The sequence below is a fragment of the Solanum lycopersicum genome, chromosome 8 (genome assembly GCF_036512215.1).
Source record: "Solanum lycopersicum chromosome 8, SLM_r2.1".
NCBI lineage: Eukaryota > Viridiplantae > Streptophyta > Magnoliopsida > Solanales > Solanaceae > Solanum > Solanum lycopersicum.
Window position 1 is genome coordinate 35,240,278 of NC_090807.1, and position 16,037 is coordinate 35,256,314.

At 28.6% G+C, this 16,037-nt stretch overlaps 2 long non-coding RNA genes across 7 annotated transcripts; one reads left to right on the forward strand and one right to left on the reverse strand.

Moving 5' to 3' along the window:
- Positions 1-1,851: 1,851 nt before the first annotated feature.
- LOC101248994 (uncharacterized) lies at positions 1,852-12,170 on the reverse strand. Of its 6 annotated transcripts, none has more exons than XR_002028316.3 (6): positions 11,813-12,170; positions 11,304-11,394; positions 10,184-10,224; positions 6,527-6,620; positions 6,349-6,406; positions 1,852-2,277 (listed from the first exon to the last, which is right to left on the reverse strand). It is a non-coding gene; the product is annotated as an uncharacterized lncRNA (long non-coding RNA). The 6 variants fall into 6 exon arrangements; XR_002028317.3 differs by lacking the exon at positions 10,184-10,224 and adding an exon at positions 2,359-2,417 and having other exon boundaries at positions 11,813-12,169; XR_003247867.2 differs by lacking the exon at positions 10,184-10,224 and having other exon boundaries at positions 6,527-6,624; positions 11,813-12,165.
- Positions 12,171-15,463: 3,293 nt separating this feature from the next.
- On the forward strand, positions 15,464-16,037 carry LOC104645310 (uncharacterized). The gene is made up of 2 exons (XR_739130.4): positions 15,464-15,611; positions 15,705-16,037. It is a non-coding gene; the product is annotated as an uncharacterized lncRNA (long non-coding RNA).

The following is a 16,037-nucleotide window of genomic DNA, read 5'->3' on the forward strand; positions in this document are numbered from 1 at the left end:
TAATTCAATAATATTGAATAAACGTGCAACGCACGTTCCCAAGGACTAGTATTATTATAAGAGAGAACCAAAAATGTTAAAAGTTAAATTACGATTTTAACCTTATTATAAATTAAAATGTTCTAAAAATATTTAACTATTTAATTTAAATATTAAGTTACATTATCTTAATAAAAATGTTAATGACTTTTGCACTTCTTTAGAATAATTTTTAATTAAAATATCTAATTTACTTTATTTTCTTGAAATTATTTGCCCTTTAAGTAGATACATGTATATGGTTTATCTTCTAAATTAATTATGTTTTTAATTAATATTTGTTTTTAATTTTTGTAACACTTGACCTTTCAACTTTGGAAGTGAATCTTTATATTCCAAAGCTATATCTTTTCCTATAAATACAAATCTTTTAACATTATTTTTATAGAAATATTTATATGTGATACAAGTTTCCTGTGTGGAAAACTAGAGAAGCATTAATCTAGTGAAGAAAATTTTAAAGCAAGAGGATTTGTGTCAAGATTACAAGGCATAATGTGATTGATTATAGGAATGAATGTAAAATTACTAAAATATCGAAGCCTGATGTATTTATTTTTTTACTTATTTGTCGAGATCAGAACTATGGTAAGACCCCTCCATTTATGTAGTTGAATATCACTTCCATTAACTTGTCGTCCAAATATATTTTTTTTTATGGTCAAAAGTTGAATGTTTATTACTAAAACTTTGTTTCAATTTGTATTATCAATAAAAAACAGGGAAAAGATTGTCTTTGAATTTTCGATTTTTCGTTGGTTGCCTTATGCTTAACATGCTCCTATATATGATACTTTTTCTTTTTATTTGTAATTTTGTTTTAAGAATAAACTTGATTGAAGGGTGTATTTTTTGCTTTAGAAAATGAGACAAATACAATCATAAAAATAGTGTACAAGGCATGCAAAACAATAATGCCTACAAGATATTCTAATTTCAAATTATTAAAAATTACTTTTTTTTATTTTAAATTTTAAAATGTTTGTAAAGAATCATTCTTACATCTGCTTGTGGATAAAATCTATAGTTTTTAGACAATTTTCATTAAAATTATCATGAGATCCAAATCCCAAAGTCAAAAAAATGATAGACCAAAATGCTTACGAAGTTAGAAGATCTTTTATCCTTTGACCAAATATTGCTCCTATTAATTTTTTAACAAAAAAAGTAAAATATATTTTAACAAACTTTTAATTGTAATAATACTAATATTGTCATTTTTGTTCTCCATTAAATTAAAATCTGATTGATTTAATTGTATATTAATATTTTATTTATATAGTTACACAATTTAAATACCAATTGTTGCACTTTAAACCTTAGTTATTTCCTTCTGATACGTTTTTTATTTATAAATTTGAATTACTTAATTGCATTCTATTTAATGAGAAGGAGAATTTCATCTTTTATTAATTAATGTCAAACATTTTATCTTTTTGAAACGTATAATTATTAATTTAATTTCAACATTTTTATGAGACAAAAAAGACATTTTAAGAAAGTTAATCATAAGATAGTGTGTCTCCATGTTTGTTTTGCTACTTTATTTTGTTCTTTAAAACAAATATAAAATTTCTATATCAAAATTATAATAAAGGGAGGACTAAATGCAAAAAAAAATTCTTCAAATTTACTATACACTACAAACATTTTTAAAAAAGTTAAATCGTTTATCATTTTATTCATCGTTATAAAGTAAACGTGCAACGCACGTGCCCATATACTAGTGGTAAAAATAAGTGCACATGTAACAATAGAGGTATAACTACTGGGTAGTATGACTTAACTAAAAACTATCCTTGCAAAGGTAAATTGATCTGCATGCAATTGAGCATTCTAAATTCATTCACGTACAACAATACCAGAAAGTTGTTGTTAACATGTTAAAAATATCTTTTGTATACATAATTGTGCTTAATGAGATTTATCTCTACTACGTGCAAAAGATACAAGTCGTTATCAAAAATACTATTAGGCATATCAAATGTATGTATCTTCAAACATGTCCTCATGATTCATTGATTCAATGAGATGGAGTTACACTCCATGGCTTGGTAGCCATCCTTGGCTCTTCCAGAAACCACATAGCAAGGATGTATTTTGAGGTTTCTTCAGAAAGCTAGTAGAATACTATAAACATGACTAGTACCAATACATAGATTACCTTGTCAGCAACAACTTTTGATTTGTATTGCTTGAACCAGTACCAGTTGGACTCCATTTGATGGTAGATATTTCCTAAAAACACAATAGTCAGCAGCTGATGTCTGATTTGATTAAATAAATCAATAATGAAAAAGAAAGAACCAAAATAGAGACTTTGAAATGTTCTCCGAAATCATGCAAGTAGGCTTCTTGTTTCATGCTCCATATCTAGACTGAAACAATGAATTATTGACCAATTTATTTTAAAAAGCACAATAGATATTCAAAGTCTTAGTGTAGGAAAAGGTTAAGCTAAGACGCATTAACACAACTAATAAATAAATTCAGAAAGTAAATAGAAATACAATGGTACTTAAAAGACTGTAAAAAGTAATTTTCTGAAACATGTAGAGGCAAGAGTCTCCTTTAGCTGCTGCTTTAGAAGGTTAGGATAGAAATACCAGAACTATGGTATCTTCAAAGTATGAAGCTGATAGGGAACCTGAGGGGTCCCGCTCAAGAGCATTGATTTCATTCAGCAGTGCTAAAGTCAACAACCATTCAGTGTTACAATCAAGCACTGATTCAGTGTTCAACTAGTAATTCGATTTGAACTTTGGCCAAACAATGAGTTATTTAGAACATCATCTGGTTAATCTTTAATACATCATAGAGATAAATAGAAAATGTATATGATACCATCACTGGAGCATACATGATGTCCTGAGAATGTTCTGACTCGTCTATGACTCACCAACTTCACAAACGTAGATTATGCCATCATAGGAGCTGGTAGAAAAGGCATTATTGTTTCGCTAATCAACATCATGCAATGGACACACGCACGCACGCACGCACACATACATGCGCACACATGTGTGCGCGCACACACACACATGCACATGCACATGTAGAAGCCAACGCCCGCGCCAGTGCCCGAACACGCACACACACGCGCACACGCATACACACACGCGCACACACACAAGAGAGCCCTAGGCCTCCTATGTGGCACCACCACAAACAAGAATTCCCTTTAAATTTATTAATTTCCAAAATTAGTCTTTTCCTTTAATGAAAAGTTATGAATTTTAGAAATGTTGTAACATTTATGATAGTTTGTGAAATTTCCAAAGAGTTGTGACTTTTCCAGTATGGCACAATAAGTATTTGTGACATTTCAGGAAAAGTTGTGTCTTTTATGAAAATTTGTGAGTTTTATGAATAGTTGCGACTTTTATGAAATTTTATAAATTTATGAAAGGTTGGGACCATTCTGAAGAGTTTTGTCTTTTCCGAAGAGTTTTGACATTTCCGGTAAGGCACAATAAGCATTGTGACCTTTCATGAAAAATTGTGTCTATTATAAAAAAAATTATGACTTATGAAAAATTGTGATTTTTATGAAATGTGTAACATTTATGAAAGGTTGTGACCTTTCTGAAGAGTTGTGACTTTTCCAAAGAGTTGTGACCTTTCCAGAAAGGCATAATAAACAGTTGTTCATACTACCTTTTGTTGTCTATAAATAAAGGAGTTTCCTCACATTTTAAAAGCACAAAATTTTGAACTATTTGTTCTTTTTTCTGCACAATTAAATATTTGTGTACTTGCTCATGTTGAGTGGCTCAGTGACACTATTGTTTTTGTATCATTACAATGTTGTAAAATCATTTCATCATGAGAGGATCTATTTCTTTAAACCTCGGGTAATAGAGGGTAATGATTTCCTTCAAAGAGACACTAAGCATTCTATTGGCTCAATTTTTCCTTTCTATTTCATCCTATTGTTACAGATCAAGGTATGTTTTTTACGGTCATTAATTTATGCTTATGATATTAATTATTGTTTTTTATTATATTTTTATACTTTGATATTTATATTTCTGTAAAGTTATTTCTGTAAAGTTATTGCTATAAGTATTTTCTAACAGATTCTATGTGAATCCAGCTACTGCAGATTCACAAATAATATTTTAATGAATAAATTTATTTACAACATTCTCTAAAGAAATCTTTTCTTATCTAAGAGATCACTCCTAAGAATTGATATGGTTTTTTGTGGTTGTCATAATAATGTTAACATTAACATGAGTTACAAAAAATAGAAATAATTCAAACTAGAAATTAATTGCAATTATGTGATACATAATGATGACTATTCTCTCACACCAAAGTACTTCTGTGGAATCTTTTTTCCATTATCCCTTACTTCTCTTTCATCCTTTTCAAGGATCCTTAATGTTCTGTTTGTGCAAAACTTTAGTTCCAAAACACTATCACTATATTACATATGAAATTTTGATTTTGGAAGATAACATTTTAATTTTAAAACACATGATGACTACATATTACTTATTGGTATATCTAATTGATAATGTTATACAAACAAACTTGCAAAGAAGAAAATTGAGTAAAATATTTATTTGACTCTCTAATTAAAGATACTATGTAACCATGCATATGGATGATAAAAATAAACTAACCATTGTAAAATTTCAAAAGCAAATTAATGAATCTGTAAAATGAAATCATGTAAACTAGGAGAATTATGATTTGTAATTTTGTCTTTTCTTTTAATAAAACAAATGGTAAAGTACAATTGAATAACTTCTATACTTTGATAAATAGATTTATATTAAAATACTATAACATCATAATACAAGAAAGAAAGAAAAAATAATTGCTACATCCAACCAGACCTCACGTCACAAAAGTAAAGATCAATAAAAGTCGGCCAAAATAAGGCAGTAGAAAACTCATATTTCAAAAAAATGTCGTAACATTCTTGTTTTTCTTAGTTTTTCGACTTTGGATAGTAGAGTTACATGAACCATCTCCAATAGCCAAATTCTAGTAGTAGAATACTCAGACCTAAATTGATATCACACATGATTAGATATAACAAATATGATTCCTTAGACGAGTCTTAACCTACTCACAACCTTCATAAAATCCTGATTCTAAAGATTGTCATTTCCAAAGTCATATAATTACAAGATAATTAGAAATAGAATTAGGAATGTGAACATGAGTATACATAGACGAGATCAGTAAAATGAAAAATTGGAAGTAAAACCCTTCTGGACTCCAACAACGACAACATCAACAAACATATTCAATGAGGTCTTAAGAGGATGGTGTATACACAAGCCTAAAATAAAGCATGTCAATGCATCTAATAGATACAAAACATCACAATCTCCATAAAAATAGTTCAAAAGAAAATGAAAATTGAATTACTGAATTCAAGTTGGAGGAAATCATAAGGTGAAGAAGCCATTGTTGTGAATTGAAGATAGCTTAAACAAACATACAAAGGATCAAATGAGCGAGTCGAATTGAATATGAGTCGATCAAAAAATGAGTTAAATAAAAATGATTAAGTTACCCGACTCGACTCATATTTTAAATGATAAAAAGTAGTTACTCAATGGATATATGGATAAACATATTTATCCATATTATATAAGAGATCTTGTTAAAAGCTTTAAAAGTTAAAATTAAAACGAATTTTTTTATCACTTCACTCCATCTCCTAACCACCCACCCCGCCCCCCAACTTCCCAAAAAATGTAAAAAAATAATTAAATAATTTCACCCAACCCCATCAACCCTCCCCCCCCTCCCTCACACCCCATCCCTAAAAAAAATTAACAAATTTTTTTAAATTTTTCATTATTTTTTTTTAAAAAAAATAAAAATAAATTACCACTCCACCCCTGCAAGCCCCCCCCCCCCCCCAACACCCCATCCCAACAAAATTTTTAATTTCTCATTAATATTAACATACCACCCCACACCCTTACCCCCCTACCCCTACAACCCCCCCCCCCCTCCCCATCCCATCCAAAAACGAATTATCAACATTTTAATTAATTAATTTTTTTTAAAAAAAAAAAAGATTACCAACCCACCTCCTACCCCTCCCCTCCCCCCCCCCCCCCCAACCTCTACCACCCATTATCACAAATTAAATATAGGAAAAAAAATTGTTTTATTTAAAAAAAAAACTATTACTACCCAACTCTTTATCATTTTTTTTTGCTTTACCCATTTTATCCATTTTTAAATGGGTAATATGACTATTATTCATTTTTTTTTATCCATTTTCAAATAAGTTGGATACCCAATTTATTATAAATGGGTGATATGAATTGCTACCATATTATTTGCCAGATGCAAGAAAAGACCCTTTTGGACTCCAAGCACAACCAAAAACCTGGAACAAGAAAAAAATATTTAATATTAATATAGAAGACATAACAGGCATGATATTTATCATTTTTCCTATAAAGAAATCTTGTCGGATTAGGAGAAACTTGTAAAGATGCGGTTAAACCTTAGATGTATGTCCTTCAAAGCAGTTACATCATAACTAGGAATTTCACTCTTTAGAGAGGTTGCCATTGTGTTGATATAAGTATTCTCCAAATCTGTCTTGCAACGAAAGAAAAACTTAAGTGTCACAAAAATAACAAAATTTGGAAGATCACTAAAAGTTACTAAATCACGAAATGGAAGCTTCTAATGTTTGTCATCTGAAGAAAAAAAACAATGCAATATGCAGTTCAACTTAAAATGAAAAAGAAAGAGTATGAAAATTGACATCGATTCTTGGAGGCTAAAGGCAAGCACAGAAAAGGCGCTCCTTTTTATATTTGTCGTGTTTGACCAAAAATAACATAAAACACACAAATTATTTTTCTACAAAAGTACTTTTTGTAAAAGTTATTTTGACAATAGTGTCTCGAGATCAGAATAATATTAGTTCTCTGATCTTTGAGGTATAGAGACTATTCCTGAAAATGACTCAATTCAGAATAAGATTATACACTAAAATGGCTATAGAGAAATACTAACTTTCACAAAATTTAAACAACAACAACATCATAACCAATGAGGTCTGAAGAGGGTGATATATACGCAAGTCTAAAGTAAAACATATCAAAGCATCTAATAGAAATGAAACATCAAAATCTCCATAAGAAATAGTTCAAAAGAACAAGAAAATTGAATTACCGAATTGAAGTAGGAGAAAAGCATAGGGTGAAGAAGCCATTGCTCTAAATTGATTACAACTTAAAGAAATAGATAAAGGGTCAAAAGATTTCTCCTTTATTTATATATATATATATATATATATATATATATATATATATAGAGAGAGAGAGAGAGAGAGAGAGAGATTTAAGTCTTGAATTAGAAATGTTTTAATTTCAAAAGACATTTTGAATAAAGCGTTGAATGACAATTTTATCCTCAATTTATCTTAAAGAGTTGAAAGATTAAATTTATTTAATTTGAGACAAATTCAGAATTTAAACCAGATGTTTAAATTTGATAGTATATCAAAACATATTTAATATACTTAAGTTCACTTTATTGGTTTTTTTAGTTCTCAAAGTTAGAAGATCTAAATCATATTGTACAATTATATAATTTTAAACCTCTACACTAATTTTATTAGTAGGTATAATTTTTTCATGTTCCTTTGGATTTGTTAGTGTTTTAGGTTTTAAGTTGTTACATTACCGAAACTCTTATATTTTAGAAGTTAAAATATTTGGCAGCCTTAACCGTAATTTTATAAGTACGTATATTTTTAAAAAATTCATCATGCCGGCATCCATACATAAGATCTGACCTAAACACTGGTTTTATTTTTTAAGTGTATTTTTTTTTGTATTTATTTCCCAAAGATTTCTTTTGTCGGTAATTTCTCGTTAGTATTATTCATATGTTTTTTTGTTAGTTTGAAATTTGAAGTTTTTTTTGTTTCTTGAGGTATGAATCTTAATTCCTATATGACTTATTTTAAAAAGTTTCTTCTCTAGGGGATTTTTCAATCCTTTTAAAATGACTTCAATGGTAAAAAGTTAAGATTTTAAAGTTCTTTCTTAGGGAAAGGGATCAAAGACCCAATATCCACATAAAATTAGACGCATTTACAATTAGGGAATATTCAGACGGTTTTTTTGGAGACCTCAGCTAGGAGATCTCTGATTTGTTGAGTTGAAGGGTGAGTTAGTTCGTTTAGGCTTCTATGAATTTATTTAGGATCTTAGTCCATTTCATTCGGACTTAGACCATATATATTCTTTACATGTTTAGTTATTGCATCCCATTATATACTATTTGGTTAGAATTTTTGGTACAATGACTTTCAGGTTGTAGGGGTTGAATTTTCTTTTGGTTATGTATGTTTTTGATAAATAACCTAGTTTATGGGAACTAGGATTTTAATTGATTATTTCAACATTTTTCTACATCTTTAAATACTTGTTTTTTGGTTAGTATAATTTAGTTGGGTTGTAGTAATTGTTCGGTCAATGGAGGATTAGTGTGGGTGTCAATCACGATGGTTTGGGTCATGACAAACTTGATATCAAAGCGCTAGGTATGCTAATCTCGTTCTAACAAAACAATTCTAGTAGAGTTTCACAAATCGTAACAAAGATGTTTATATTTTTCTTCGAGAGGCTACAAGACATTAGGAAAATCTCTCCATCTTTTTCTCCCTATGTTCTATAACTTGTTTTGATGAGAGTATGATGATCCAAATTGGTATCTAATCTCTTCAACTCTTCAATCCACAAATGGTCAACATGAGAAACAACAGTGCCAGGCAAATAGTATCTATCAATGATCCAGCAAGGGAGCCTATATCGAGAGGATGTGGCTGAGGCAACGGTAGAGGAAGAAGAAGGGGCAGACGCTGAAGTAGGGTGGCATCCGCTGGTAATGAAGCCCAAGATGAGAACTGATATGTCGTCACAAGAAACTTTTGTGACGAAAAATAATTCGTCAACTTTTCGTCCTTAAAGCATGGGTCATTAAATGTATACAAAGACAGCTAAGTGTCTTGTCACTAAAAATTATTCTATTAACTACATAAAATTTTTTTGTCCGCAAATGCAAAGTATTTATGACGAACTTGTTTATCAAAGAAATTATAAAATTTTATAGATAATTGTGTGTTTTCGTCACTTAAGAAGCCATCAATGCCGATAAAATTGATTTGTCATTGAATATTTAGTTTAATTCACGACAACATCATTTGTCTCTAATATTATATGTATTTTGTAAAAAGAAAATATTATTTTGGAGTTGAAAAGAATCATATCGTCACTAAAGGGCATATTTTTATGAAAAAAATATAATTGTCTTAATGAGGTCGTCACTAAAAATTAAACTTTTAAGCATGAAATAGTCACTAATCACAAGCATCTATTGATATTTAAATTAGTAGCAACACTATTTACAATCTACATTAAAATAGGTTTCACTAATTTAATATTTTATTATAACTACAGTAATTAAATGATACATAGATATCTTCAACTTTCTAGAACGTAGTATTCTATTTATAATGAATATTGTACAAATAAAAAATAATAAATGTGTAGTGTGTGTCTTAACATTTTTCGTCATTTAATGAAAAAGTATGGATAAAAAATTCTGCATTTGACTCTCACAATTAGATTTTAAGGAATTTCACAAAATTAAGAATAATCTTTGTACCCACAAAGTGTTGGTATTACTGCACAGATAGCAAAACATCAAGTGAACCCCGATGATGAATTCAAAGAAAAGATGAAAATCAGAAGCAAATAGAAGCTGAATAAAACAAGTGTCATTCTTTAAAGAAATAAATGTAAAGCATGCCCAAACATATGATAAATATTTCAACTTCAGAGTGATTAAACCTCAGCAATGTCTAATTTGATCCATCCTATAAGTTAACATCCACAGACAACATTCAACAACTAATTAACATTATTAAAATAGAAATACTGCAATGATCCACATAATATCCACAAAATAGTGAGCTTAAATTAAAATCTAATATGACATGCATTTAAGGAATAAGTTCTTCTGGGAGGGAATCCAAACGTAGAAAGTTTCATGTTGTTAAATAGGAGAAGCTTATGAGGGACAGAAAAATGGGAGGATTGGGTGTAAAATTAGCTTTGTCAATATATTGTTGAAAACAGACCTTAGTAGAAATAGTATACTGTATCTCATTTCCAGAAATCTCTAGAAAAAACAAACAATAGAAACAATTGTTATCAATAATAGAATCATTAATTTAGATGAAAAGAAACAAAAAAGATTCAATGAGTCATTCTTTTCTATGACACGCTTATAACTCAATCTCACAAAAATTTTATTTCAAAGAAATATTCAGATGACTCATTATTATTATGATAGCAATATTTGACCTATGATTATTATGATAGCAATATCCACATGTAGTATGTACGTATAAGGTATATGCAAAGTAACTAACTAAAGAATCAAATTTAAAAGATATAGGAGGTGAATAATCACAACAGCCTATGTATTTTTCACCTGGAAAAAACAAAATAGTTGATGAGAACCAATCCTAGCAAACGAACCATAAGTTCTACAATTAGATGCACTAGTAGGTACTAATACTAACTGAAATTAAAAAAAAAACCTTGGACAAACCATTTTTACAAATTTATTTACTTCATTGTATTACCCTCTCCAAGGACATTCAAATCACAGAAAAATAACATGCTTTTCAGGAGTACCAAAGATATGCCTATGTGACTGAGGTATAAAGACTCATTTAGTATGTATGGTGGAATAAAAAATTCATGAGATATAATGTTGTACTTTTTAATTGTCCATTTGGTTGGTGGGATAAGAGATTGCAATCCTATGAGATGTACTAAAATGACAGGATTAATTGTTCCATGTAGAAAATGGAATAGCTAATCCATGACATATGTTTGTTTATCCCATCTCACATACCAAATGCTAAGTAAGAATAACTAAATGGAGCCCCATGTTCTGATCCACACTACAACATTCTATATAACATGTTAGACAGGTTTACATGACACATATTTCTTATGACAAGCTGATCAATTGCATAAGGTGTGACACAACTTACCTGCACACACCATCCTCTTCAACAAACTGGGACAACCCTTGCCACTATAATCTAAAAGATCCACTTAACAATTTCTGAAGTTTAATATACAATATTCTTCTCCTCATAATGGACATATATGATTTACTGTTAAAATAATATCTAGTCACAGCTTGACAGTGACTAAGCAAATAAAGCAACAATAATGACATACCACAAGTGGGGCTTTGAACTTGACTTTTTCATCATTAACCTTCTATAAGTTTGACATTGTGTTGTTGCTTTTAACCAACCTCCTTCAGAATCTAATGCCTCAAAGTAAAATTCAAAATTAACCCATAAATCTGCACAACTTAGTTAGAAAATATACAAATCATTAACATATTCATTCCAATAAGACATAGAAGAGGGCACAACTTCAGGGGGGAAAATATAGCATGAACTACATTCTACTATCACATGAAATAGGGCTAAAACATCAAGACTTTGTGATAATTTAATAGATAAAAAAGCAGAGGTGTTACAACATTTATTATAAGAAATCAATAAAAGAGAAATGAGCAAAAATTTGAATTATGGTGATGAGATCCAAAGAAGAGAAATCATCAACCCATGAAACTTCACAACAACACACATACATCTGGAAAATTGACAAATTAGAGAGAATCTAACCTGAGATATACAACTCGAAAAAAATAAAAAGAATGAAAGGGAAGGACTTACAACTATGGCTAGAGCTTAGAGAAAGACCAAGTATTCCGGCAATGATGGAGGCTATGGCCAGTGACGATAGAGGCTCTGGCCGGTGACGATGGCAGACTCCTCTGGCCACCGATGATGGAGGCTCTGGCAGGTGACGACCGAAAGAGAAGCTCACTTTTAAATTAGCTGCTATAAAAAGAATTTTGATCTCCTTCTAGATAGATTTGCTTGGTTTAGCTTTTATTTTAGGAAAATTTAGCTAACTAGTCAAAAATATTAACTTATTTAGTGATAATATCCATACTTTAATAATATTAGTAAACATGTCAAAAATGTCATAATTTTAAAAATAAATAATTGTTTTGATATTATTAATATTTTCTCTCTCATTATTTACACATTTTTCTCTCTCTCATATATTACACAATTTCCTATATCTATGTAATTGGAAAGATATTAATGTAATTTTAATTTCTCTCTCTTTTCTTAAGCTTATTAATTTCTCTCTCTTATTTTCTTCCTAATCAAATTCCCAGATTTCTCTCTCTTTTCTTATTCTTCTTTTCAATTTCTCTATCTAACATTCTTCCAAATCAATTCCACAGATTTTCGATTCAATATATTAATATTTTCTGTTATTCTCATTTAATTTCGTTGCAAAATTTGATTTGAAGATTAACATTGATTTGGGTATTTTTTTTTCAGATGCCTTATTTATTTACATACTGATTTTAGTATTTTTTTAATTTTTTTTATTTTGTTGTTGTTCTTAAAACATTTTTTAGGATTTGAGACTACATAATTCTCTCTTCAATGGACGTTTTCAAGAGAGTTACTAGAGGTATTAGACAAAATAATCAAAGTTCTTCCGATTTTCCATCATTTAATTTTTTTTTCACTCAAAAATTAAACAACAATATAGGTTCCGCTTCTAAATCTAAGGAGGATATACGACGGGGAAAAATGTCTGAATCTGTCGATGTGCAAAATCCCACACAAATTAATAACCATGAAGTTGAAGAAGACCAATTTATTGGAGAAGAGTTTTTTTTTTTTGCATGTTTTGTGTCTTGCATGTTTAATTTAATTTGTTTAGTAATTTTTAAGATTCAAAAAAATTCATGTTACAATGCGTTTGGAAGTATATATGGAATTTTTATTATGTTATAGTTAGTATTTATTTTTGTATTTTATATATTTATTGTATTTTGTGTTCTATTTTTTTTTTTTGAGTTAGTTATGTTTGTGTATATTTCATAATTTTGATGTTTTTTGTATTCATAAATTTGGAAGTGTATATTGAGTTTTTGTTGTTGTTTTAGTCAGTATATATTTTTGTATTTCATTGTTTTATTGTATTTTGTATTCATAGATTTGGAATCGTATTACATTTATTTAATTTATTTTATATTTTGTTTTTTTTATAGTTATGTCAATGTACCACAGTTAGTATTTATTTTTGTATTTCATAGTTTTATTGTTTTTTGTATTAATAAATTTGGAAGTATATATTGAATTTTAATACTATTTTAGTCAGTATATATTTTTACAATTAATAGTTGTATTCATTCAAAAATTATGTTGCATTGTTTCTGAATTTGACATTTTTTTTTAATTTGTATTTATTCTAAAGGTATGTCAACTAGTTATGTATTTTATTTAAGAATGAGTACACCAAATATTCAATTATTTCTTTTCAATTTTATATTTCATTCACTTTTTCATCATACTAATTTTTTGTATTTTATATATTATTATACAAAATTCAAAATAAAAACTAGAATAAATAGAAATACAAATAAAATACATATTGAAATGAATACATACAAGAATTTTGAAGAATAACATAACTATATAGGGAAAAAAATATATAAAAATGCAAATACATTTCTTAAATGACTATATAGATAAATTTGACATATTTATTGGAATGAACATAAATTATAAAAAATTATAATAAATATAAATAGAATATATTGTGGAATGAATGTAATTTTAAAAAGGTAAAAATTTTGGAGAGAAAAAAATTAAATTTTATTTGAAAATGTAACTGATGAGAAAATTAAGGATGCTTACCTTTTTTTGAAATATTCTCTCCCTTAATTTTCTCCCTTTTGTTATTAAATAATTATATTCTTTAGATAAAAATAAATAATAAAAAAGATATACAACAAACTAAAATATGACATTTTTACTAAATATTGAAAGTGTTGCTAATGAGCCCTTTTAAATGCTAAAATATTTACATTTTGAAAAATTTCCCTTTATTTTATTACTTTTTTTTTAAAAAGCTCATGGGTCATCCAATTTTGGGTTGGCCAAAATTTATCTTTTTAGTTTTTTTTTTTTTAAAATGAGATTGGTATCAAAACACACTTAAAATATTTTTTTAGTTTCATATCTAAACTATTGAGAGTTTAAATTTCATACATAAACTGTCACTTTTTAATTTGAGAAACACATGTCTTTGTTTTATATCACTCTCATCATATTATGTGTAATACACTCTCTCTTTTTTTAAAAAAAAATTGTCACATCGCACTCCATATGTACAAAAAATTCTTTGATAAAAAATAAATAAATTACTAATATTGGTTTAAATTTTAAAATAAAAAGTTATTATCCAAACTAATAATATTTCTTTGATAAAAAATTAAATATAAAATATTTTTCTTATCCCACTCCATCACTTCCACTCACCTCCCTCACCCCGATAATTTTTTAAAAAATTATTTTTGCTTAAATTTCGTTTATAAAAGTATTTTTTTACTTCATCCCCCCTCCCCCCACCTTAAATACTAATTTGGATATTATTTTTATTTTTTTTAAAAAAAGAATATTTCTACCCACCCCATCTAATCCTCCGCTTTCAATTTTTTTTTCATTTTATATATGTTTAATATATACATATCGAAAATATTTTTTTACCAGCGACTGCAATTTTTTCCATTTATTCATGTTATATTCGTACACTAGTAAAATTTCCCCCCCTAAAAATATATGCTAGTACATATCTAACACAAAAATGAGAAAAAATATAATAAAAGAATAGTTAGAAGCAGAGGGTAAAAGTAGGATGTGATAGAATTTTTAATTCAATAAAATAAAATAATATCAACTTTTTTGGCAATGGTGAAGTGCGATATTTTTTAAAAATATTTTATAAAAGTTTTGTTTTTTTTAAAAAAAGGTTGGGGGGATTTGGGGGGGGGGGGGTTTATATGGAGAATGGAGTGGGGTAAAAAATTAATTAATTTTTTTTAATGGATAGTAATATTTTAATTTTCAATTTTAAATTAATATTAATAGTTTATTATTTAATGTTTGTCAACGTAAAATAAAAGAGACAAGTGCATTACACTCAGCACCGAAATGTATTTATCAAACTAACAAGTTATAGTTTAGATATGGAACTCAAAAGAAAGAAATATTGTTGGTGTGTTGTTTTTGACTCTAATTTCTTTTTTAATCAACAAAATTGACCTATATATATATATATATATATATATATATATATATATATATATATATATATATATATATATATATCACCTTAGAGCATCAACCTCTAAAATAAATGTTAAATTACTTAAATGCCCCAAACTAAAAAACTCGGTCGCTCTCTTTTCCAGCCCTACCACCTAGAACAGTAAACCCCTTGGCTAAAGAGTCGTGTCTACAAACACTCACATTCTGAACAGACGCCAATAAGATCTCATTGATAACAGATGAAATTTATGTTTTGCATCCTTTTGAAACCATTATGAGAAAATGACCTTTTCTCAGCAGCCAACATCCGATTTCAGCAAAAGAAGAACAGGTATGTTTTATTACATCCAGATCGCCAGACTTCTGCTTTACTAAAACAAACCTTCCCATTCACTCTGTTTATCGGTTTTTCCATTATGTGCAGACAATTCTCACCAACCTTGATTCTTCTCTAGCAAAACATGCGTCAATATTGATTTACCCTATGGCAGCCATCGTGCAAGAGTTGTAAGTTCCCACCTGCACAATTTGTATTTGTTCGCCAACCTTTATTATGGCCGATTAAGATCCCTACCCTGTCAAAGTTCTGCTAGTCAAAACAGATAAGAATCTTATGAGGCGATGTCCTCCCCACTGCTTCTTTGTGAATCTCTTGGTACTCACATTAACTTACGATTCATCATTGTAACGGAAAACTGGCAAATATTATTTACATTGTTAGTCTGGAACATAATTGAGTTGAACTGCTGCCTGCAAA